This window comes from Bos javanicus, chromosome 12 (genome assembly GCF_032452875.1).
Source record: "Bos javanicus breed banteng chromosome 12, ARS-OSU_banteng_1.0, whole genome shotgun sequence".
NCBI lineage: Eukaryota > Metazoa > Chordata > Mammalia > Artiodactyla > Bovidae > Bos > Bos javanicus.
In genome coordinates, this window is record NC_083879.1 from 30,610,137 (window position 1) to 30,635,287 (window position 25,151).

The 25,151-nt window shown below is 50.1% G+C and overlaps 1 long non-coding RNA gene across 1 annotated transcript; it reads right to left on the bottom strand.

Annotated features, from left to right (window-relative positions):
• Nucleotides 1–870: 870 nt before the first annotated feature.
• LOC133258360 (uncharacterized) lies at nt 871–24,435 on the bottom strand. Its single transcript, XR_009739985.1, has 3 exons — nt 24,020–24,435; nt 22,667–22,820; nt 871–12,086 (listed from the first exon to the last, which is right to left on the bottom strand). It is a non-coding gene; the product is annotated as an uncharacterized LOC133258360 (long non-coding RNA).
• Nucleotides 24,436–25,151: the final 716 nt, after the last annotated feature.

Here is a 25,151-nt window from a genome sequence, read left to right on the forward strand (position 1 = left end):
TTGAAATCGTCCCCCATCCTTTCCTCTGACCAACTCTTGGTTCTGGGCTGGAGAAAGACACCTCTTTTCCCCTTTCAATGAAAAATCAACTGCTATCGTATCCTTTCATTGTGTGCGTGCTAAGTCACTTCCATCGTGTCCGACTCTTGTGACCCTATGGACTAGAGCCCTCCAGGCTCCTCTGTCCATGGGATTCTGCAGGCAAGAACACTGGAGTGGGGTTCCATGCCCTCCTCCACGGGATCTTCCCAACCTGGGGATCGAACCCATGGCTCTTAAGTCTCCTGCATTGGTAGGCGGGTTCTTTACCATTAGCACTTTGTCACAGGACATTCATGAAACAGATACGCTTATGCCTGTATGTCGCACAACTGTACGTTGTTTTCAAAAATTATTTCTTGACTATGCCTAAGCAATGGCACCCCACTGCAATACTCTTGCCTGGAAAATCCCATGGACGGAGGAGCCTAGTAGGCTGCAGTCCATGGGGTTGCTAAGAGTCGGACATGACTGAGCGACTTCACTTTGACTTTTCACTTTCATGCATTGGAGGAGGAAATGGCAACCCACTCCAGTATTCTTGCCTGGAGAATCCCAGGGACAGTGGGGCCTGGTGGGCTGCCGTCTATAGCGTTGCACAGAGTCGGACACGACTGAATTGACTTAGCAGCAGCAGCAGCAGCCCGAGCTTAACTGTGTACTGAACACAAGGCTTACAGTGCCAGGGCAAGGAAGCTGTTTTAATCATATTTTTGCAGTTTAGGACAAAGAACTTAAATATCTTTATCTTATTTATTTAATTTTGGCTATGCTGGGTCTTCATCGCTGTGACTTCTCCCCCAGGGCAGAAATGGTAGGTCCATAGCAACATCTCATTATAACTTTATTTATCTCACTCATTCTAAGGATTGAATTTCTCTGCAGTTCATTCACAAGAGAGATTGTCAAAAGAGCAAACAGGAATAATTTCCAAAGAGGTGGGGGACGTCGCTGAGCAGGGGATTTGCCAATTGTGTTAGATTGCTAGGGCTGCCATAACGAGGGACCACAGACTGGGTGACAAGCAGACATTCATTTTCTCATGGTTCTGGAGGCTGAAATGCAAGATCCAGGTGTCAGCAGATCTGATTTCTCCTGTGGCTTCTTCCCTTGGCTTCTCATAAGGGCACCAGTCATATTGGATTAGGACCCAAAATGGTGATCTCAGTATCTTAATTAAGCTCTTTAAAGGTCCTGCATCCAATACAGTCACATTCTGAGGTACTGGGAGTTAGGACTTCAATATAGGAATTTGGGTAAAAGTGAAAGTCGCTCAGTTGTGTCCGACTCTTTGCAACCCCATGGACTATACAGTCCACGGAATTCTCCCAGCCAGAATACTAGAGTGGGTAGCCGTTCCCTTCTCCAGGGAATCTTCCCAACTCAAGGATCAAACCTAGGTCTCCCAAATTGCAGGTGGATTCTTTACCAGATGAGTGGATCTTCCCAACCCAGGAATTGAACCGGGGTCTCCTGCATTGCAGGCAGGTTCTTTACCAACTGAGATATCAGGGGAAGCACAGGAAATTGGGGTGGGGGGTGGTGGACATGGTTTAGCCTGGTTTCAATCCCTGGGTTGGGAAGATCCCCTGGAGGAGGGCATGGCCACCCACTCCAGGATTCTTGCCTGGAGAATCCCATGGACAGAGGACCCTGGTGGGCTACAGTCCATGGGGTCTCAAAGAGTTGGATATGATTGAGCAACGAAGCACTGCACACTTTAGCCCAGAACACTGATGCTGTATATCCTCCTCCCTGGTCTCAGAGACATAGCTCCTCTCTTTGAGCTGTTGCCATCCTCATTTGGGCTTGTTGACACCCTTGGCTTCCCAAGAGAAGGAAGGATAATGTGTCCATACTTGGGTGATTCAAGCCCTCTTGCAGGGATTCTTTGAGGGGCCTTCCACAAGAAGGCCTTTTTGATTTCTAATTTTATGGAGGCTAAGGGCCCAGTGAGGTGGCCTGACTTGTCACGGTCACACAGTGACTCTCGGGAGCTGGGATGCAGGGTCTCCTGGGGTCTCTGAGGAAGGGCATCACTGTGCTTCCAGGGAGGTTTGCTGCCTCTGGTCCTATCAGTAGAAAGATGACAGCCTTGTTCACTCCATGTCCTCTAGGGGGAGCTTGTGAGAAGGGCCCGCAGAGCTCTACAAAAACTAAGGAACAGTGGTCTTCAAGAGAAACATTTTTTGAAAGCAAAGGACCTTTTGGGAAACTGAATCTCCAGGTGACTCAGTGTGAGGTGGTGGAAAGTGCTTGAACCATGATCAAAACAGCTGGTTTGTGTCCTGGCTTTACAAGAACCGTTTGTACGGCCTTATGAAAGTCAGTTCTGTCCAGAGAACTCAGATTATCAATAAGAAGAAGCTGTTTCAAAGTTTTTTGATGGAACAATTTCTCAGAGTCCACATGGTGGAAACCTTGGTCAGAAACCCAGTGCATAAAATAGACCAAGAGGGAGCTGAACTGGTTGAAGACAGAGACAGGGCTCCACTCCCTCTGAACACCTTCCCAAACCTGCTCTTCCTGGGACCCTCAGGGTCCTGCACAGTTTGAGAATCTCTGTAGGTCTCAACATCACCGTATTTCTTACCAGGAGATGGCCTCTTACCTTGCTTCTAAGCTGCATTATCTGGAGGAAAAGTTAGCATTAATCGAACTAGTTTGTCGACTTGTTGAAGAAAAATGCCTGAGAATTCAGCTGCTATAGAAACCTTCAATCCACATACCTTTTTTGACCTTGGTTTAGGACAAGTGCCATCTGAATCCATGGCCAGACACCTTCCTCACCCTCCCTGTCCTGAGGAGTTCGATCCTAGACCAGCATGAAAAATGTGGATTCTCACTTACCCCAGACACTCTGGTGAGACCTTTAAATTAACAAAGCATAAAATACTTGTGGCTGATTCCCGTTGATGTACGGCAGAAAACAACACAACATTGTAAAGTAATTATCCTCCAATTTAAAATATATAAATTAAAAAAAAAGCATTGGAAAACAGAACAATTAGGAAAAAAAAAAAAACCTAAATGAGGATTAACTCAAATAGAGATGTTCACTTCCAATATGGTGGACTAGCTTATATCATATTAGCCCCCACCTTGAGATAACTAAGGATCAAACCCACCTCTCTTGAGGCTAGAAAAACCAGATAAAATATTTTTTACAAACTCTTTGGAAGGTATCAGAGAGCTCCCAAGGGTGCTGTGACTTGAGGGGCCAAAATCAAGAAGAGGGTATTATAGAGAGGGTAGCCTTCCCGTCCCTTACCCCACGAGGCATTTGCCAATTTCTATGTGCCAGATGAGGGGCTGAGGAATTGGTTAGAACTTTCAGTCTACTGAAAAGAGACTGGAGAAACAAACATTTGAGTTCAGGTTCTGCCAAGAAGGAGAGGGGGCTTAGGAAACACTCCAGGGCTTTGGTGGGACAACAGAGGGGTTACTGCCTGCCATAAGGGTGAACCAGGAATGGAATAGCCTTCACAGACTGAAACCGGCTTTGAATCAGCTCATCCAGGACGGATTAAGATAATCTACCCCTGGCCGAAGTGCCTACTCAAAGCAAAAGTAAATCTCTAGAGTCAGGCAGATAACGTCATTTAAAAGCTCAGATTATCTCTATAATTTTATATGCAGCCTTTCCAGTTTTCAAAACAGGCAGACAAATAGGTCTGAGATCCAGGTGAAGAAATGGCTGGGATGCCATTTCAGGATTTCTGTAGTTCTGTGTTTCTCTGTGTGTGAAGTTTTCTTAGTAGGGGAGCTGTTTGAAAACAAGTCCCCCCATCACCGCCACCCCCACCCTGTGATGCGAATAATGATGGAAGCTGAGGGCCATGTGGGCCGTGCGTACACTCTCTCGTTGGCTAGGGGATTTGACCTAAATCAACCTGACTGTGAACCACAAAGGGGCAAGAACTAGGCCCAGAGGATGGAAAGGAGCATCCCCCAGAGCAGACAGGACTAGGTGACAGTGAGACCCCTGGTGGGTATGGACTGGCTAGTTACACCTCCGAGTTGACAGGAGGCCCAGACAGAAGTCTAGATGATTCCCTTCTTGGTCCCATAGCCTGTGAGGAGGAGGTGTGCAGGCAGAGGGGCAAAGGGGGAGGATGCAGCCAGGTGCTGAGTAGAAGGGAGACCTGGGCAGTGGGTCTGCGGACTCAAAGGCCCGGAGGTCAGTGTGGGCTTGGCTGCTTCAGGAAGGCCTGGGTGAGTGGGACGTAGAAACAGGAATGCGTGGTGAAAGCCGAGATTGGTGAGGGTCCTGCAGAAGCTGGTGTAGGCTTCAGAACAATCCAGCGCGGGGCTGACTGTTTACAGACATGGAGTCAGACCGCCTGGGTCCAATTCTGGGCTCTGCCTCTCATGAATCTCCGATTTGGGGCAAGAACCCTAACATCTCTGGACCTCAGTTTCCTCATCTATAAAATGGGACTGAATGATCATAGTGCTGGTCCATGGTGGGGACTAGGTGAGAGGCGTGTGCATAGCACTTGGAGCAGTGTCCGCCGAGAGGTCAGCCTAATGCCGCTTGGGCTTGGGAACCCGGAGGGTGAGAGACAGCATGTGTTTTGGAGAAGTTTCTGTGACTTGCCTGAGGTCACACAGGGTGGGGGACAGGGCCAGGATTCCATCCAAAGAGTCCTGACAAGTGAGGCCTGTCCTTTCCACAGCAGAAGCCAATTTCCTGGGGTCTTGGATCTTCTGGTCAGAAGGACCAGGGGGAGTGTCTTGGGGGGACCGTCTGCCTCTGGGCAGAAGGAGCTCCACCTGCGAGACCAGACAGGGGCCTGGAGGCTAAGAGGTTACCCGCACGGCCGGGGAGAGGAGACTGGGCCTGCCCTTTCTGCTCAGGACCGCAGAGAACTTGCTGCCCCCAAACAGCACGCCAGGCTTTGTAGAGCGCTCTTACAGCTCTGCTGGGATCAGCAACCTGCTTCCTCCAACAGCTCTGGGTCAGAGGCATCAAAGGGGCGCTGCTCCCCTATTGGTACCACGGTTACCCGGGTTGAAGGCACAAAGAGACCAGAAACCCCGGGGCAGGGCTGGGGGCATTGGCGGGGCAGGTACAGGTCCACGCAGGCTCTGAGGCTCCTCCAGACCTCTCCAGGGCCGGGAGCCCGTGTGTGGAGAAGCCCCTAACCCAGCTTTCTGTTCATGAAACCAGACTTCCACACTCGTGTGGATTTTGCACCGCCAAGCTCCACGGCCGAAACCTCACCAGGCTCTTTCATCTGGACGCGGGGCCTCTCTGTCGCGGCCCACCTGCCACGGTGCCTGCACTCAGGTTGTCATGACAATCTTCTTCACGAGGAGCCATTTCTGGAGACGGAGCAGGAAAGAAACAGGGGGAACATTGCTTATTAACGTCAGGCCTGGTGGGTCTCAGGACTTCAGAGCTGTTAATACATGTCACGATGGTCTCTCATGAGAAACCAAGGCATCTGTTCCTCTCCTAATGGGAGGGGGTCCTGGGAGCTCGGCTGTTAGGCTGTAGCCAAGCAGGGCCTCTGAAGTCCACCAGACACGGCTAATCACAGGCCTGACAGTGATGGTAACTGAATGAGAGCCTCAAAGCCAGGTTTCCTCTGGCATGATCCCTTGGAGAGACGGGGTAACTGTTCAGGCCTCCTAGGACACAACACACTTCTGGCGGCTGGTCAGAGCTGCCCTAACAACAAGCCCATTTCCGCACCTCTGCCACTGGCCTTCATTTGTATCCAGGATGTCCACTGATTCTTACAAACAATCTTCAAAACAAGAAGTCAACAGTCCATTTCACAGACCTCTCACTGACGGGAAGGGACTCCCCCTCCGCAGGCAGATCTCAGCGTGTCCTGCAGAAGAGCCTGACCCCAGGCCCTATTTGGAGCTGTCATGGTGAAAATCACAGACTGAGTAAGGTTTATATTTTTCCCTGTTTTTTTTTTTTTTCTCATCATTAAATAAATGCAAGTTCATTGTGGTAAATCTGAAGGAAAAAAAAATGCAGAAACATCAAAAATCATCCACAATCCACCATCCACAATCCTAATGCCTGGATTTAATCCCAATACTGAGGAAGGATGGATGGGATTTTAATTGCTTTGTCCTTGTCCACCCAGGTTGGCAATGGATGTGATCAGGGCGGTGGAGGGGGGTGGCTCTGGAGTTGGCCCGAGGGCCGGTCTGGACACAGTTGTGTCTTAACGACCCTTCCTGTGGCCAGCAGAGCCACGCTGGGAAAGTGGAAATAACCAGCAGTGGAGCAATGACAGAGGTCTCAGATACTCATGATGGTTTTCGAGTCCTGGTCCTTCAAACAACAATGCTGGTTCAGCATCCCCCATGGGCCCTTACTATGATGGGTGCTTGGGACACAGCCGTGAAATAAGCAGAGATCCCAGCCCTGAAGTAGCTTTTATGGGTGTGTGTGGGGGGGGGGGTTGGCAGAGGAGGGGCAGGCAGTAAATAACACACGAAAGTAAATAGTATGTCATACACGCATGCCAAGTCGCTTCAGTCATTGTGGCCCCCTGGACTGTAGCCCGCCAGGCTCCTCTGTCCATGGGATTCTCCAGGCAAGGGTACTGGAGTGGGTTGCCATTTCCTTCTCCAGGGGATCTTCCCGACCCAGGGATCCAACCCGCCTCTCTTGAGGCTTCTGCATTGGCAGGGGCGGTTTCTCTGCCACTAGCGTCACCTGGGAAGCCCGAATAGGATGTCAGGAGGCGATAGGTGCTGCGTTACAGAGGATGTGGACGGTAGGGTAATAGGGACGGGAAGGCAGGGGCGGGGCGGCCGCACTCATGGGCTCAGGGACAGTGGGTGGGGCTCCTGCCGACGACGCGGAGGAGTCTGCAGAATGACCACCTGTTCCGGCCGCCTGTGCTTGAGGGGACGTGGGGGTCTCAGAGCTAAACCCGGGAGAGTCCCGACACGGGGAAGAGGAAGTGGGGTCTGGGAGCCGACCAGGCAGACGCGGGGGACACTCATTCCAGGAGACCGCTGGACTGAGACTCTCAGCCGGGAGCGATTCTGTCCCTGGGTGACACCTGGCAATATCTGCAGACATTTTTTGGTCACCAAAGCTGGGGGTGCAGGAGGCTACCACATCCAACGGGCAGAGGCCAGGGATACTGTTAAACTTTCCACAAGACACAGGACAACACCCACCGCACCACCCCAACACACACACACAACAAAGAATTAGGTACCTGGCCCCAGATGACCAGAGAGCCACAGCTGAGACACCCTCGGCTGGATGCTTGGTTCTGAGTCCCTCCTGAGACTTCATTTGCCTTCTGCTTCCGTTCCTATTCCCCGGGGGGAGGAATATTCCTCTAACCACATCTCAAGATAAAGACCTTGTCCCTCTTCTTTTTCCAGAAGTACCCCCCACTCCCATCACCGCTTCAGCACAGGGATGGGACACGCCAGCCCTGAGAGGCCAGCAAGGCCTTCTCAGCTGGACACTGGGCCCTGTTGCCCGGCCTCTGCCCCGTCACTGTCAGACCATCTTCCTGTCCTCCCTGAGAGGTCACCTCTGAGTCATCTTCCAGGAACAGGTGGCTTTGCTGCAGCCTCAGGCAGGAGCAGGAGCCAAATCTGCCTTTGCGACAGGCCTGCCTCATTCAGCAGGAAGTGGTGAGATGGCTGGCGGGCTCTGGCTTTGGTGTCCAGCTCTTTGAGAGAGAGTATATTGTTTGCCTTTTGTTACCCTGGGGCTTTGAGAAGTGAGGACATCTTCCTAACTCTGTAGAAAATCACTGTGGCCAAGTCTCCCTGGGGCTTCCCAGGTGGTGCTGGTGGTGAAGAATCCACCTGCCAATGCAGGAGACGCAAGAGATGCAGGTTGGATTCCTGGGTCGGGAAGATCCCCTGGAGAAGGAAATGGCAACCCACTCTAGTATTCTTGCCTGGAGAATCCCACGGACAGAGGAGCCTGGCGGGCTACAGTCCATGGGGTCGCAAAGAGTTGGACATGACTCAGTGCACACACACACAAGAGGATTAGAAAATATTCAGGTTGCAAATGTCACATTCCCTAGGGACTTAATATAAGTTCGGTGAGGGGTGAGACCTTTTTAATATTCACCAATGAAGCTCAGGCTCCCGTGTCTGCCCAGCCCATCAGAGAGGTTGCTACACTCTTGTCGATGAGTGTCATCAGCAAACTTGGCAACTGGGCCAGCTCCCTCCAGCCTCCCGAAGGATTCAGTGAAGGATCCTTCTGGAATAGGGGGAGCCCAGACCCATGTTCCCTTTCAGGAGGCCCCCTTTCTCCGTCATTTCTGTGTCACCAGGGCTGAGCACAGAGCAGACGCTCAGTGAACGCTGGTTGGTTGATCAAAGGAATGAATGGGTGGGTGACGTGGCTTCAGTCAATCTCTGCTCTGCACCCATAGTCAAGGGCCATCCAAGACAGGCAGGCGCACAGCTCTTCACTCGGGCTTGGGGGGTGAGGGGCTCTAGCCTTCTATGTATCCTGGGCCAGTCCTCCTCACATATGAAACATCTCGCTGGCTGATGACTCGCTGCCCCCTCGCCTCTTTCCACCACCAGGCTGGAAACTGCCTCTGGTGACGAACGCAGGATGGTACGATTGGCAGGCGGGTTGTGGGTGAGCGTGGCCCTGGTGCCTCTGAGTGCCAGGCTTTTGCTTCCCGTACATTGGGGGCCGAGTGTTTGGAGAGCATCCACCACTTAGCAGAGCAGAGCTGCAGGATTGACGGGCCCGTCCCCGTGCCAGCCGTGCCTTCCTGCCCAAAACGTATGGTGCGTGTCCAAGGGCTCTCAAGGCACCGGAAGCCGTGCCAAGTTGCAATAATTAAGCAGTGAGACCCAAGTGAATGGGTTTGCTGTTGTCTGCGTGTCAGCCAGATGCCTGGGGTGTGAACTGTGGCCCAGCACACCACTCTCCGCATTGCTCTGAACACCATCAGGTTGGAACTCAGAAACAGTGATGAATCGATGGCAGCCTGATGATGGTGATGTGACGCTCGCTGCAAGGGCTCTCGTGTATCACCGCCCTCATCCTGACAGCGTCCCGGGGGGTGGGCACTTGGCTGGCCTCTGCCCTCCTCTGTCTGTACGGACAGCCTGGCTCCTTGCTCCAGGCCCTGTCCCTCAGTGCCCCCTGTACTTTGGGAGGACCTCTGAGTGCCAGGCCTGGGTTCTTCTTAGACATCACCTCTTTCACGTTTCCTAACAGCTCTCTGCAGGACCTGCCTTCCCTGGTGGCTCAGTGGTAAAGAGTCCACCTGCCAATGCAGGAGACACTGATTTGATTCCTGGGTCGGGAAGATCCCCTGGGGAAGGAAATGGCAACCCACTCCAGTATTCTTGCCTGGAGAATTCCCATGGACAGAGGAGCCTGGCGAGCTACAGTCCATGAGCTCACAAAGAGTCAGACACGACTGAGCACCTAAATGACGATAACAACTCTCTGCGTTAAGGTCTTAGGGTCCTCATTTTCCACGTGAGAAAAGCCACGTAGGAAGTCACAGGAAGCCAGGTGGCTTGACACGGAAGTCTGCGCCCTCAGCCATCACAACCTACTGCCTCTTTCAAACAAACAAAAGTGGGCATAATAACTTTGTTTGCATTCCTTTCCCTCAGCTCTTGTAACAAAGCAGCATGAGGTGGGTGACTTAGAGCAGAAACGCACACTCTTCTGGAGACCACAGGTCCAAGACCACGGCGTGGGCAGGGCTGTGCTCACTCAGAAGCTCTGGAGGACACTCTGTCCTGGGACTTCTGCTCCGCTTCTGAGGTTGCCAGCAGTCCTGGGTGTCCCTTGGCCAACCCTCCATCCTCCTGTGGCATTTTCCATATGCATGTTGGTCTTTACAAGGTCATCTTCTCAGAAGGACACAAGTCATGTCAGATTACTCCTATGACCATGTTGTGATTTAACGAATTATTTTCCTAACAATCCTATTTCCAAATAAGGTCACATTCAGAAGTGCTAGGGATTAGGACTTGAACATATCTATTTTGGGGGGACATAATTCTCTCCATAACAGGTGCTGTAATTGCTTTTATTTGACTTTGACTATAAAACAAGGGGGAAATAACTTTGACTTATAGCTGGGTGGGTGGAACAACATCCTCCTCCTACCAAAAAAAAAACCCCAAAACAACCCTGTTCGTTTACCAGGGTGTCTTTCAAAATATGGTGACTTATCAGACATCCGTTTGAAAACAGAAAGGGATGGCGCATGGAGACCCATCAAGGGAGGAGTCAGGGCAGAGACAGGAGGACAGATTGTGGGTGACTTAAATTCATCTTATTAAGCAGTAATGAACATTTTTGTTTCGTAGTACATCCCCAAAGCCTTCTCCCTGAGTTTCCTAGATGGTTCTTGTGATAAAGAACTCAATGCAGGGGACAAAAGAGACGTGAGTTTGATCCCTGGGTCGGGAATATCCCCTGGAGGAGGAAATGGCAGCCCACTGCAGTATTCTTGCCTGGAGAATCCCATGGACAGAGGAGCCTGGTGGGCTACAGTCCATAGGGTCGCAGAGTCACACACGACTGGAGGGACTTAGCACACATACACATCTCCCTGGAGCTAGAAGAAATGGGAAATGCCAAAATAAAGGCATGTTGGAGAGAGCTGTTGAGAGGAGCTGTGGTGCAGATTCCTGGTGGTATGGGTTTCAGATCGCCGAGGGAGTGCTGAGAAATATGTATATCAGTGCCCAGGCCCACCCAGACCAATGAAAGGCAAGCCTCGGGGCTGAGAGCCAGGCATCCGTACTCATCTGAAGCAGTCTGGCTGATTTCCCTCCCCAGGGCGGTGGTGTCCTATCCGGGCCCCAAGGCTGTCACTCTCGTCTGAAGGCAGGGAAGAGGCAGTGGCGGGTGGGGTGGGAAGAGCCGGGCATGTCGTCGCCTGTGCTGAGCCCGCTGGGCACTTTCTGTCTATCCAGGGCCGGCCAAGGTGGTCCTTTCTAGTGCGCTCCATTTCTTAGCCCTATTTCCTCTGGTCTTTGGGGTGAAACAGAATTTTTGAGAAAGTCATTTTGATGAGTCCATTTTGGAGGGCTGTTCTATACCAGGAAGACTCATAACAAAATCTAAAAACAGATTTTTTTACTGCCAAGAAGTTGGTCCAGCAGACCTCCCTGACCTTCAGCCCGTCTCTGAGATGCAAGCGCCCCGTTTCCCAGCAGGGAGTGGGATTGGCATGGCAGGAGATACAGGTGAGGCTGAGCCAAGGGGACAGAGTATCTGTTTCCTTTGTTACTTGGTGATAGAAATAGCTGAAAGCTTAATTTCCACCTATGGGTCAAACCAAGAGTAAGGCAAGCATGTTGGAATGTCCCCGGTGACAAAATGACTGTGTTGAATTGTCACAGACCTTCCTGGGGGAGTCTGTGTCCGCAACACCGGAAGCCACATGGTCTGTGCTGATGGGGGCAAGTTTTGAGAGCTGGGTCTGGGCTTGGGACCCACAGGCAACTGAGAGCAGAGGCTGGTTGGCAGGAGTCTTTGGAAATGAGGTGAAGATGCTCAGGAAGCAGATGTAGGTCGAGGTCAGCCTTCGTGGCTCTGAGGCTATGCATCTGCCAGTGGTCTCCCCATCACACCTGGCAGCTCCTTCGATGACAAATGCCTTGTCGCTGTTTAGTCGCTCAGTCGTGTGCGACTCTGCGGCCCCATGCTGTAACCCTCCAGGCTCCTCTGTCCATGGGCAAGTCAGGAAACCAGACAAGAATACTGGAGTGGGTTGCCATTTCTTTCTCTACAAATGCTGTCTAATTTTCCTTTATTCTCCTAAAATTAAATTTATAGGCTTAAAAAAATCAATAAATTACTTTAAAGAGAAACTAGAGGGAAAGTAACTTATAACAAAATATTACACTTAACATATTGTAAATGCTCAGTCACGTCTCTCCCAGAAGATGAAAGAAGGGCCCCGGAAGCTGGCACACAGACATAAATCCCTCTGAATGTGGCATCAGGCAAAGGCTGAATTTTTCCAGTGGTAACAATGAAGGGAGCTGTCGTGGTTGACATATTTCTGAAATTGGGAACAAGCCTTGGTACAATTCTGAAAGAAAAAAAAAAAAAAACTTGATCATTGCACACTTGAAAATTTCAATGTATATTTGAGTAGTTCAAAAAATACCACGTGTAGTTTTTGGTAAATATGTCAAAAGGAGTTAATTTCTAAGCTTCAGTTCAGTTCAGTCACTCAGTTGTGTCCAACTCTTTGCGACCCCACAGACTGCAGCACGCCAGGTCTCCCTGTCCATCACTAAGTCCCGGAGCTTGCTCAAACTCACATCCTTCGAGTCGGTGATGCCATCCAACCATCTTATCCTCTGTCGTCCCCTTCTCCTCCTGCCTTCAATCTTTCCCAGCATCAGGGTCTTTTTCAGCTTAGATAATTATAAACCTCAATACCCCACAGGAACTTGCGGAAACTCTTTGTGGTGTGGGACTACTGGTCACATTTCAGGATGTCTAGCATCATTGGTCTGTAAATGCCAGTCACATCCTCCCCGCCCCCATCCTTGTAACCACAAAAATGCCCACCCACCCCCCTGAGAATGCCAGCCACATTCTGGTCAATGGAAAGTAAGCAGAAGGGGTGGCTGCAGCTTCCAGGAAGTGCTCTTAAAAAGAGGGACTGTCCCCTTCTGGCCTTTCTGTCCCTGTTGCTGGACTAGAGATACGATACCCAAGGAGACCTTGGCAGCCGAAGCACACAGAGCAGAGCTGCAAGATGGAAGTGGCTGGGCCCCTCAAGGTCCCTGTAACTGCCCAGAACTCACCAACTCCATCCTCCGTGGGGACGTGAGACAGACACAAACACTGCCTTGTTTGGGCCACTGAGATTTGGGGTTTTTCACTATTCACGGTGGAGGCTGTGTGTGCTCAGTCGTGTTTGACTCTTTGTGACCCCATGGACTGTAGCCTGCCAGATTCCTCCGTCCATGGGATTCACAGGCAAGAATATTGGAGTAGGTTGTCATTTCCTTCTCCAGGAGATCTTCCCAACCCAGGGATTAAACTTGGGTCTACCTGCATTGCAGGCGGATTCTTTACCATCTGAGCCACCAGGGGTTGAGACCAGTTCAGTTCAGTCAGTTAGTCGTGTCCAACTCTTTCTGACCCCATGGACTGCAGCACGCCAGGCTTCCCTGTCCAACACCAACCCCTGGAGCTTGCTCAAACTCATGTCCACCGAGTCGGTGATGCCATTCAACTATCTCATCCTCTGTCATCCCCTTCTCCTCCTGCCTTCAATCTTTCTCAGCATCAGGGTGTTTTCCAGGGGTTGAGACTAACGTTGACTAATACAGGGTCTCAGTTTAAGCAGCATTCAACCTAGGATCTAATCCTATCAGAAGAATGACCCCACAGGAGGGGCTGAGTTTCCTTCCTGGCAATAAGTTCTTTTCTGCCGTTTATTTTTGGCTGTGCTGGGCCTTTTTGCGGCACACGGGTGCTTTGTTGCTGTGCAAGGGCTTGGGCTTCTCATTGCGGTGGGCTCTCTTGCTGCTAAGCACGGGCTCTGGGCTTCAGTAGTGTGGCACTCAGGCTTAGTTGCCCTACGACATGTGGGATTCATTCCCTGACCAAGGATCCAACCATGTTCCCTGTATTGCCAGGTGGATTCTTAACCACTGGACTGCCAGAGAAGTCCCAATAGGGCAATAGGAGCTTCCTGTGCTAATGGGGGTCAGTGCCCTTTGCAGACCTGGCGAGGGCCTGTGCCCTTGACTGTTGGTGGTAGCCTCAGGACGACTGCCCTTGTACCACCAGAGCTTCGGCAATCACAGGGGCAGAGCGGGGTGGAGAAGGGGCAGGGTGAGTGCAATCACAGGGCTTCGGAGACCCTGAAAGTATCAGTGAATCAGTTGATCGGAGCCAGGTCCTGCAAAACACTAGCCAAGGGAAACACCCGCAGCCCACCGATGCGGCCTGCGGAGGGCGGGCTACACGAGAATGCTGGCAGAGGCAGGGGCTGTGGGGACTTTCACAAGGCGACACCTCGGAGGGTGCACGGCCAGGCTTGGCCTCCCTGCGGACCACGCCTAAAAGCAGCACACTTTGTCATCACACTCGGCCTGATTGTGTCTGTTTATTAAAGGTTCTACTTAACTCAAGCATCGTTTTTCTCTCCCAGGTGTGCAGACCTCAGGGGCTGTGGGACCCCGCCATCCTGGGGATGCGGGCAGGAGGGTTTAATGACTCACGGAGACACGGGCTTGGCAACTTCCTTTGTTTCTTTCCCTGTGAAGAACAAGACACCCCACGTGGAAACGCCCAGGTGTTTTATGAATGGAGGCTCTAGAAAATCATCAGAATGTCTGATGTTCTCAGCCTGGGGGACTTATAGGAACCCTGAAACTGAATTCAAGGGTGAGGTTTCAAAAAAAGGAAATGGGCAGGGGTGATGGGGAGTAAGCTTTGCAAGCAGGCTGGCTTGGGTAGCACCTTGGTGGCTCTGCGTCAAGGGCAACGGGGCTGCACGGGGCTGTCTTGAGCAGGTTGGGGACTTTTCAGGAAACCACTGGCTCTGCCTCAGGTCTCTGACTGGGCGATTTCAAGATTAACCTGCCATCTGGGCTAATGCAGAAACCTGTGGATTCCCCTGCAGAAAAACTCAGCTGGGGTTTCAGACTTCAGAAATCTATTTTCATAGTTAGAAAAAAAAAAAAAAAAAAACACCTGTTCTTACAGAGCTGATATTCCTCTCCCAGTCCTTCCTTTCCACCCCCCAGAGCCCAAGAGAGCACCCAGTCTCTCAGGGAGTAGTCCCTTGGAAGGTTATACACTAGCCTTCCTGAGCCCGTGGAGGTAAACCCTAGAGAGGAGAGCTTTCTGCCCCTTTGGAAATGTCTTTTCTTTGAGTTAAAACATCCAGGAGCTGCTTGCAGGTTGCCTGGGATACCAAATGGCTTAACAACCCTGATGAGTATAACACGGTGATAAAAGGAACACGGACCCTGGAGATGCCCTCTGAGCTGGGCAGGAGAGTCAACCCTCACGCTGTTCAGCCTCGTGCTGGGTGGGAGGGTGTGACCGAGACCAGGCCAGGCCCCTGAACGCAGTCAGGACCCTGGTGAGGGGAGTGATGGACTTCCATATCTTTTATAATTCCAAGGATCCTCAAAACTGGCAGGTGTTCCCGGGTATATGGCACGTGTGAGCCTGCTGTCTCCTCACTCCCCTACACAAGTTCTCTTATTCACCTGACTTCACATGGACGGAAGGGAAGCGAGAAAGAATCTCAGTTCTAGCAACGACAAGCCAGCCACCTACCTCTCATTCTCAATGTCTTCAGGTGAAAATGAGGGTGTTTGACTAGGGGTTCTGCGGCTCCCCTTCCAGTTCTAAATGTTTCATGACCCTAGGGTTTTCTCAGATTGAGTTTTTGAAGCAATCAGATGTTGACAAAGTCAAGTAGAGTGATGGGCACTGGAGAGAGCAAGTTAAGATTGTGTCCTTGCCTCCTGGGAGCCCAACGCGGAAACAGACATAGACGTGAATTCTCAGAATACAGGGCAGTACAGGGGGATAAGGGGATGACGACAGAGGCTGACATGGTTGGATGGCATCGCCAACTCAATGGACAAGAGTTTGAGCAACTCCGGGAGATGGTGAAGGACTGGGAAGCCAGGCGTGCTGCAGTCCATGGGGTCGCAAAGAGTCGGACACGACTGAGTGACTGAACAAGAGAAGACGGCAGACTCACATCTGAGTCGCTGGGGGAGCCCTAAAAGGGATGCTGAGGTCCGTACTGGGTCTAGCAGGATGTCAGGCATCCTTGAAGTGGTGAGCACTGTAGACAGGGAAACCTGGGTAGAGCCTGGAGATGGGAACCAGGCAGGAATGTCAGGGTGAGCTCCTGACACCAGGTTCAGCATGGGGGGTTTTCCCTGCACCAGGCAGTTCTCTGACACCAGCCTGGTGTCCCCCCACCTCTGCCCATTCAACCCAATTCTGAAACTCTCCCTGGGGGAGCATCACATTCTATGAGTCCAGGGCTCAGCCTCACAAGACCCCCAATTTCAGACACCAATCACTAGCCCTGTGCTTCTGACCAACTGACTCTAAATCGGTGGTTCTCACGACCCCTACCTGGGCTTCAATTAATTTTCTAGAGGGGCTCACGGAACTCAGGAAACCAGGTGACTGATGAGGTGACTGGTCTAGCACAAAGGGTAAGCGTCAATAGCCAGAAGCGATACCTGGGTGAGGTTTCCAACCAAGGAGCTTTGGCCCCATGGGGTCTGGGGCCCAGCACGGCAGCTTGTAGATCCATTCCCTAGCTCTCCAAACAAATGCCATCCTTTTAAAAAAAATGCTTATTTTTATTTATTGATTTGGCTGCGCTGGTTTCAGTCGAGGCACACAGGAACTTCAGTGCCAGCAAGACGATCTTTAGTTTCAGTTTGTAAATTCCACTTGAGAGCAGTGAGCTCTCAGTTGCAACATGTGGGATCCAGCCCCATTTTCCTTGGCCATGGGGAGTGGATTCCACCTCCAGCCTCTGTCCCCTCCAGGAAGGTCTGGGGGTGGGACTATAAATCCCAACCCTCTCATCCTGCAGTTAGGTCTTCTGGTGAGCGGCCCCCACCACCCTCAGAGACTTGGGGGCTTTCCAGAAGTCACCTCAGTAACATCACAAAAACCACCTTTACTTCTCTCAACACTTAGGAAATTCCAAGTGTTTGAGAACTCTGCCAGGAAGATGGGGACAGGGTAACCAGACAGGACAGACAGGGATCAGATACATATTTCTTGCTACAAATGACAACACCTTGGGGTTCTGAGAATATCCCACTAAGACCACAACGAGGGAAATACCAGACCGCCAGGTTGAGTATAGCAGGGCTTCGCACTCTGTAGCAAAGTGACAGGGTCAGATTTGTACCTAAGATTGTTGTATGGGCGGTATAGGAGCCGTTTTGGAGGAAGCAAGACTGAAAAGCTGGGGAACCATGGATTCATTCAGTTAATCCAGAGGGAAACTGGTGAGACCTGCTCGAAGGCGGTGAGCACGTTAGGGAGGGCTGGATGAGATGTGGAATCTGCAGGATTTGGGTGACTGATGGGATTTAGGGGATGGATGAGCTGGAGGAGTCAGGAGGTTGCCTAGATTGCAGAAGAATAGAGAGTCACCATTAACTCAGAAAAGACAGAGAGGAGAAGAGCAGGTTAGGGGTATGAGAAGAGCAGGTTAGGGGTATAAGTGTGGGCAGCATGCCTCCCTGATTTGAGGTCTGGAGGGCGGGCAGGCATCCAGCAGAGAGTAGAGAGCTCATGACTGGATGTAGGGACACCAGTGGGGAAGAAAGTCACAGATTTAGGGACAGAATCATTGGAAAAGACTCTGATGCTGGGAAAAATTGAGGGCAGCAGAGGAAGAGATGGTTGGATGGCATCACAGACTCAATGGACATGAGTTTGAGCAAGCTCCGGGAGACAGTGAAGGCCCAGGAAGCCTGGCATGCTGCAGTTCATGGGGTCACAAAGAGTGGGACACGACTGAGCGACTAACTTTTTCACTCACTCAGAAACCTACAGAAAAGTTGAAAGAACAGTACAATGAATATATCTTACACTTGGATTCACCAGCTGACATTTTGCTATATTTTCCCAGAGAAACCCCTCCAAGAGGTACATAAGCCCATTTCTGGTAATGCTAACTTTGATGAAAAATAATGATAACCAGGTCTTTCCACGAAAAGGCACTGCTTACATTCTGTAGTTAATGAGAAGCTTGTGGGGTGCTGCTTTAAGATCCTGGCACTATTCTGTTCCCCAGCAATCTTCATGTTAGCATCCACTGATCCATTGGCGATCCTTGCCCGAGTCCCATAGTACATCGGTGGGTTGCAAAATTCAAGCCCTTTGTTTTGCTTTTTGGTATCACTTTGGATTATAGATTTTTAATTCAATGTGTTATATGGGTTAATTGGCATCATTATTGGTTTTGGTGGATTCATTGCCCCAAATTTGATCAGTGGGAGTTCCACCAAGCTGGCTCCTGTGTACTTTCGACACATCTCTGTTAAGTGAGCCCTGATTCATGGTCCAGGCTCACCTTGCTTTTTTTTTTCTCCCAATAGCAAGAAACAGCTGGACCTGGCTATTTCTCTAAGGAGCTCTGGCACCTGTTAATAGGAATGGTATTTAGAAAACAAAACGTGTGTGCTAGTGTGTTTATTACTATTGAGATGTCATAGCTTCTAGACCTTTCATGTAATTAAAAAAAATGACTACAGTGATAAACTAGAAGCTTGTTGAGGGGTTAAGGTGTTTGTATGCATCACTTAATTTCATCCTTACAGCAACCCTGTGAGGTAGAAACTACTGCTTTTGTTTCTCTGCATTTGAGTAAACCAGCTTTAAACATATTAAATAAGTTACCTGAAGCAGAATCCAAATGCCTGATTGCAGAATTCAGTCTCTGAGGGCCTGAGACCAACTTGGTACTGCTGTAACCTTTATCATCATTGATCTGACAGTAACACTACAAAGACAGGCGTCCCACTGCGCAGAGGGGGAAACCTGAGGCTCAGAGGCGATTTGTGGCCTGAACCAGGTCATCAGCTACTGTGAGACAGAGCCAGATTTTGGTATCACCTTGGATTACAGATTTGTAATTCAATGTGTTAGAGTTATTGCCGTCATTATTGGTTTCGATGGACTCATTGTCCCAGATTTGATCAGTGGGAGCTCCTTCAAGCTGGCTCCTGTGTACTTTCTGTTAAGTGAGCTAGAGGCCCTGCTTCCCCTCCCCACACATGGTCTTCTCCTGCTTGGGCTCTGGGAGGAACATGTCAGGCAAGGTGTGGCTGGGCCTTGTTCATACTCTCCAGAGCTTCCACTCGCTGCCTTCCTGGCATCTCCACCTCCCTCCCATCTCCACCTCCTAGTGCCGTGGATGGGGCTGAATGAAGGAAACAGCCAGGACTGCCCGGGCTGGGAGTGGGGCAGCCAGTGTGGCCCACTGACTGTCTGGATTAGAACCTGCCCATGGAAAACTGATTTCTCTGTGTGCTCGTGGTAGTGGTGGGTTTGCCTCTGCTGAGAAGGACAGTCCGGGAAGAGATGATGCAGCAAAGGCCTTGTTCCTCCTAGGTTGTCTTCTCCAGCTGCTCCAGAGGCCCTGGGGCCCAGATCTGAGACGGGCAGGCTGTGGTTACAGGATTCAGAGCACAACGTGCTGGGGTCAACAGACTTGGGTTTGAATATCACCTCTGTCCTTTATTATCATCTGTGAGATGTTGGGTTAGTTACTCAGCAAAACCTCCAAGTCTCCAGTAACAGTTTAGTTCAGTTCAGTCGCTCAGTCGTGTCCGAATCTTTGCGACCCCATGAATCGCAGCACGCCAGGCCTCCCTGTCCATCACCATCTCCCGGAGTTCACCCAAACTCATGTCCATCGAGTCAGTGATGCCATCGAGCCATCTCATCCTCTGTCGTCCCCTTCTCCTCCTGCCCCCAATCCCTCCCAGCATCAGGGTCTTTTCCAATGAGTCAACTCTTCGCATGAGGTGGCCAAAGTATTGGAGTTTCAGCTTTAGCATCAGTCCTTCCAAAGAACAACCAGGACTGATCTCCTTTAGAATGGACTGGTTGGATCTCCTTGCGGTCCAAGGGACTCTCAAGAGTCTTCTCCAACACAACAGTTCAAAAGCATCAATTCTTCGGTGCTCAGCTTTCTTCACAGTCCAACTCTCACATCCATACATGACCACTGGAAAAACCATAGCCTTGACTAGACAGACCTTTGTTGGCAAAGTAATGTCTCTGCTTTTGAATATGCTATCTAGGTTGGTCATAACTTTCCTTCCAAGGAGTAAGCGTCTTTTAATTTCATGGCTGCACTCACCATCTGCAGTGATTTTGGAGCCCAAAAAATTAAAGTCTGACACTATTTTCACTGTTTCCCCATCTATTTCCCAGGAAGTGATGGGACCAGATGCCATGATCTTCATTTTCTGAATGTTGAGCTTTAAGCCAACTTTTTCACTCTCCTCTTTCACTTTCATCAAGAGGCGTTTTAGTTCCTCTTCACTTTCTGCCATAAGGGTGGTGTCATCTGCATATCTGAGGTGATTGATATTTCTCCCGGCAATCTTGATTCCAGCCTGTGCTTCTTCCAGCCCAGCATTTCTCATGATGTACTCTGCATAGAAGTTAAATAAGCAGGGTGACAATATACAGCCTTGACGTACTCCTTTTCCTGTTTGGAACCAGTCTGTTGTTCCATGTCCAGTTCTAACTGTTGCTTCCTGACCTGCATATAGGTTTCTCAAGAGGCACGTCAGGTGGTCTGGTATTCCCATCTCTTGAAGAATTTTCCACAGTTTATTGTGATCCATACAGTCAAAGGCTTTGGCATAGTCAACAAAGCAGAAATAGATGTTTTTCTGGAACTCTCTTGCTTTTTCGATGATCCAACGGATGTTGGCAATTTGATCTCTGGTTCCTCTGCCTTTTCTAAAACCAGCTTGAACATCTGGAAGTTCATGGTTCGCGTATTGCTGAAGCCTGGCTTGGAGAATTTTGAGCATTACTTTACTAGAGTGTGAAATGAGTGCAATTGTGTGGTAGTTTGAGCATTCTTTGGCATTGCCTTTCTTTGGGATTGGAATGAAAACTGACCTTTTCCAGTCTTGTGGCCACTGCTGAGTTTTCCAAATTTGCTGGCATATTGAGTGCAGCACTTTCACAGCATCATCTTCCAGGATTTGAAACAGCTCAACTGGAATTCCATCACCTCCACTAGCTTTGTTCATAGTGATGCTTTCTAAGGCCCACATGACTTCACATTCCAGGATGTCTGGCTCTAGGTCAGTGATCACACCATTGTGATTATCTGGGTCGTGAAGATCTTTTTTGTACAGTTCTTCTGTGTATTCTTGCCACCTCTTTTTAATATCTTCTGCTTCTGTTAGGTCCATACCATTTCTGTCCTTTATCGAGCCCATCTTTGCATGAAATATTCCCTTGGTATCTCTAGTTTTCTTGAAGAGATCTCTAGTCTTTCCCATTATGTTGTTTTCCTCTATTTCTTTGCATTAATCGCCGAGGAAAGCTTTCTTATCTCTCCTTGCTATTCTTTGGAACTCTGCATTCAGATGCTTATATTTTTCCTTTTCTCCTTTGCTTTTCGCTTCTCTTCTTTTCACGGCTATTTGTAAGGCCTCCCCAGACAGCCATTTTGCTTTTTTGCATTTCTTTTCCATGGGGATGGTCTTGATCCCTATCTCCTGTACAATGTCACGAACCTCTGTCCATAGTTCATCAGACACTCTATCTATCAGATCTAGTCCCTTAAATCTATTTCTCACTTCCACTGTATAACCATAAGGAATTTGATTTAGGTCACACCTGAATGGTCTAGTGGTTTTCTCTATTTTCTTCAATTTAAGTCTGAATTTGGCAATAAGGAGTTCCTGGTCTGAGCCACAGTCAGCTACTGGTCTTGTTTTTGCTGACCGTATAGAGCTTCTCCATCTTTGGCTGCAAAGAATATAATCAATCTGATTTCAGTGTTGACCATCTGGTGATGTCCAAGTGTAGAGTCTTCTCTTGTGTTGCTGGAAGAGGGTGTTTGCTATGACCAGTGCGTTCTCTTGGCAAAACTCTATTAGTCTTTGCCCTGCTTCATTCTGTATTCCAAGGCCAAATTTGCCTGTTACCCCAGGTGTTTCTTGACTTCCTACTTTTGCATTCCAGTCCCCTATAATGAAAAGGACATCTTTTTTGGGTGCTAGTTCTAAAAGGTCTTGTAGGTCTTCATAGAACCGTTCAACTTCAGCTTCTTCAGCATTACTGGTTGGGGCATAGGCTTGGATTTACTGTGATATTGAATGGTTTGCCTTGGAAACGAACAGGGATCATTCTGTTGTTTTTGAGATTGCATCCAGGTACTGCATTTCGGACTCTTTTGTTGACCATGATGGCTACTCCATTTCTTCTAAGGGATTCCTGCCCACAGTAGTAGATATAATGGTCATCTGAGTTAAATTCACCCATTCCAGTCCATTTTAGTTTGCTGATTCCTGTATTGTCGACGTTCACTCTTGCCATCTCCTGTTTGACCACTTTCAATTTGCCTTGATTCATGGACCTCACATTCCAGGTTCCTATGCAATATTGCTCTTTATAGCATCGGACCTTGCTTCTATCACCAGTCACATCCACAACTGGGTATTGTTTTTGCTTTGGCTCCATCCCTTCATTCTTTCTGGAGTTATTTCTCCACTGATGTCCAGTAGCATATTGGGCACCTACCAACCTGGGGAGTTCCTCTTTCAGTATCCTATCATTTTGCCTTTTTATACTGTTCATGGGGTTCTCAAGGCAAGAATACTGAAGTGGTTTGCCATTCCCTTCTCCAGTGGACCACATTCTGTCAGACCTCTCCACCATGACCCGCCCGTCTTGGGTGGCCCCACACGGCATGGCTTAGTTTCATTGAGTTAGACCAGGCTGTGGTCCATGTGATTAGATTGACTAGTTTTCTGTGATTATGGTTTGTGTGTCTGCCCTCTGATGCCTCTCGCAACACCTACCACCTTACTTGGGTGTTTCTTACCTTGGATGTGGGGTGTCTCTTCATGGCTGCTCCAGCAAAGCGCAGCCGCTGCTCCTTACCTTGGACGAGGGGTATCTCCTCACAGCTGTCCCTCCGGACCTTGATCACGGAGTAGCTCCTCTTGACCCTCCTGCGCCGGTGCAGCCACCACTCCTTGGATGTTGGGTTGCTCCTCTCTGCCGCTGCCCCTGACCTCGGTAACAGTAACGCCATCTAAAAAATGCAGTTCAAGCCCAGCTTCTCCTAGGGAGCTGAACAATGTCTCCAAGGGCACAGGGTTCCCAGCAGGTCACCGGGAAGTGAGGAGGGCGGAGCTGTGTGAGGGCCACCATTCCTTCTTTCTGGTGGGCTTGTGGATCTCCATGTGGGCTGCGGGGCCAGAAGTGGTCCTCTTCGGCCTGGCCCACTGATGCCCACTGATGTCTCCTGTCCTTTCCTGGATCTGCTCTGGACAGTAGCCAGAACGGCATCCTAAAAACACAAATCAGATCATTTTGCCCCCTAATTTCAAGCCTGTGTGAAGGCGAGGGGTCTTTGCTGGCCCCTTGGTTGGAAAGAACCTACTCCAGAAGATAAATAATTGATCCTACCTGAGGGATGTTCTTCTTTTTTAAAAAATCTATTTATGTATTTATTTGGTTGCCCAGAGTCTTAGTTGTGGCACATGGGATCTGCAATGTGGGATCTAGTTCCCTAACCAGGGATGGAACCCCTGTGTTGGGAGCTCAGAGTCTCAGCTACTAGATCACCAGGGAAGACCTCTGAGCGGTGTTCTGAACAAGGAATTTCAGATTCAACTCCAAATCACGTCCCTGGAAAGCCTGTGCTACCTGCCCCCCAACTCCCGCCCCTCCTCAACCCCCGCTGCCCCACCTGCCCTGGGTTCTCTGTCACATTATCCTGTTGTTACAGCCTTTCTCACTTCCTGGATTTACCTTGCTCATTCATTCACCAACTGATAACCTGCTACCCACCCTTTGAAACCTAAGTTCATCGGAGTCAGAGCTTGGTCTTGTGTGGCACGGAGCAGGTGCCCAGAGAGCATGTGGGTCCAAGCCCTGCTTCTTTCAGGGAACTACACAATGTCTTAAGGTCTGCTATCTTCCTTCAGGACCTGCTTTAAGACTTGGAGGGTGGGGGGGTTCAGGGAAAAGCAGAAATATAGGGGATGGGACCGGGAGGGGATGCTCTCCCCGGGCCTGGGAGGCGGGATCACCCAGGTCTTGAGCATGACTCGCCCAAGGAGCGGGTGGGTACGCGTGCCAACGCCTCCAGGGGCTTTGGGCTCCCCTGACTGGTCCATGGACTTCTGACCCCCTCCCAGAGTCTGCGCTCCCGGAGCAGGGTGGGTCTCGCCCCTCCTGGCCAGTCTTCACGCCCAGCCCCTCCTCCAAACCTTTATTCATCCAGACCTGGATGATGCACGAACATGTGTGCGAGTGTCCTGACGACCTTGCCGAGCAGCTTGTTTTTCCACCAGCCCCTTTTTGCCCTTTCGACAGAGGTAAAGGCTAAGACGAGATGTATTTACAGTTCGTGCTGAGAAGATCTCTGCTTAGGCAAGCGCCTTTAAACCTGCATTCCCAGGGAGAATAGCAGCTCCGGGTGCCGTTATTTGCCTTAAACAAGGGGAAGCCGTCCTCTGCCGGTCGCAGTCGGTAATGCTACCCACGGGCTGCGCGAACCAGGACCGCCCCCTCCGCGTCCCCCGCCCCCCCCACCGCCCCCAACTCCTCCCACCAGAGGGAGAGGCTGGCCTGGGAAGCTACAGCAATTCTTGAGGTTTAAGAGGCTGAGGTTTTCCCTCTCCTCTTTTCTCTTTGACTCATTTTCTTTCCTTGTGTCGTTCCTCCTCCACTCCTGCCAATTTCAACTGTTGACACTGAAAGCCTGTTAAAAGTGGACAGTGTGTGTTGGATATAATTTCATCCCAGAAGACAAGAAAAAGGTTGATATCTACAGGAGAGGAAATAGAAAATAATCATTAAACAAATCATTAAACAAGCCAGTCCATCCTAAAAGAAATCAGTCCTGAATATTCATTGGAAGGACTGATGCTGAAGCTGAAACTCCAATACTTTGGCCACTGGATGCAAAGAATGGACTCCTTGGAAAAGACCCTGAGGCTGGGAAAGATTGAAGGCGAGAGGAGAAGGAGACGGCTGAGGATGAGATGGTTGGATAGCATCACCGACGCGATGGACATGAGTTTGAGTAAACTCCGGGAGTTGGTGATTGACAGGGAGGCCTGGTGTGGGTCCAGTCCATGGGGTCACAAAGAGTCGGACATGACTGAGCAACTGAACTGACTGAACTGAAACTCTCAAAGTCAGCAACCAGGGTTGTGAATTTGTAGAACTAAGCATGTACTTCAGTGTAACAGAGAAATGATTACCCCTGGGAGGGGTGGGCATATTTCTTCTTGAACACGCGAGTGAAGGTGTTTATTAATCATTGGTATGTGACAGGAAGGCGGTAGCCTTCCTGGGTGTGGGTGTGTTTGTTTAAACTTTCGTCTTCTGGGAAGGGACTGCTCTGGGCTGG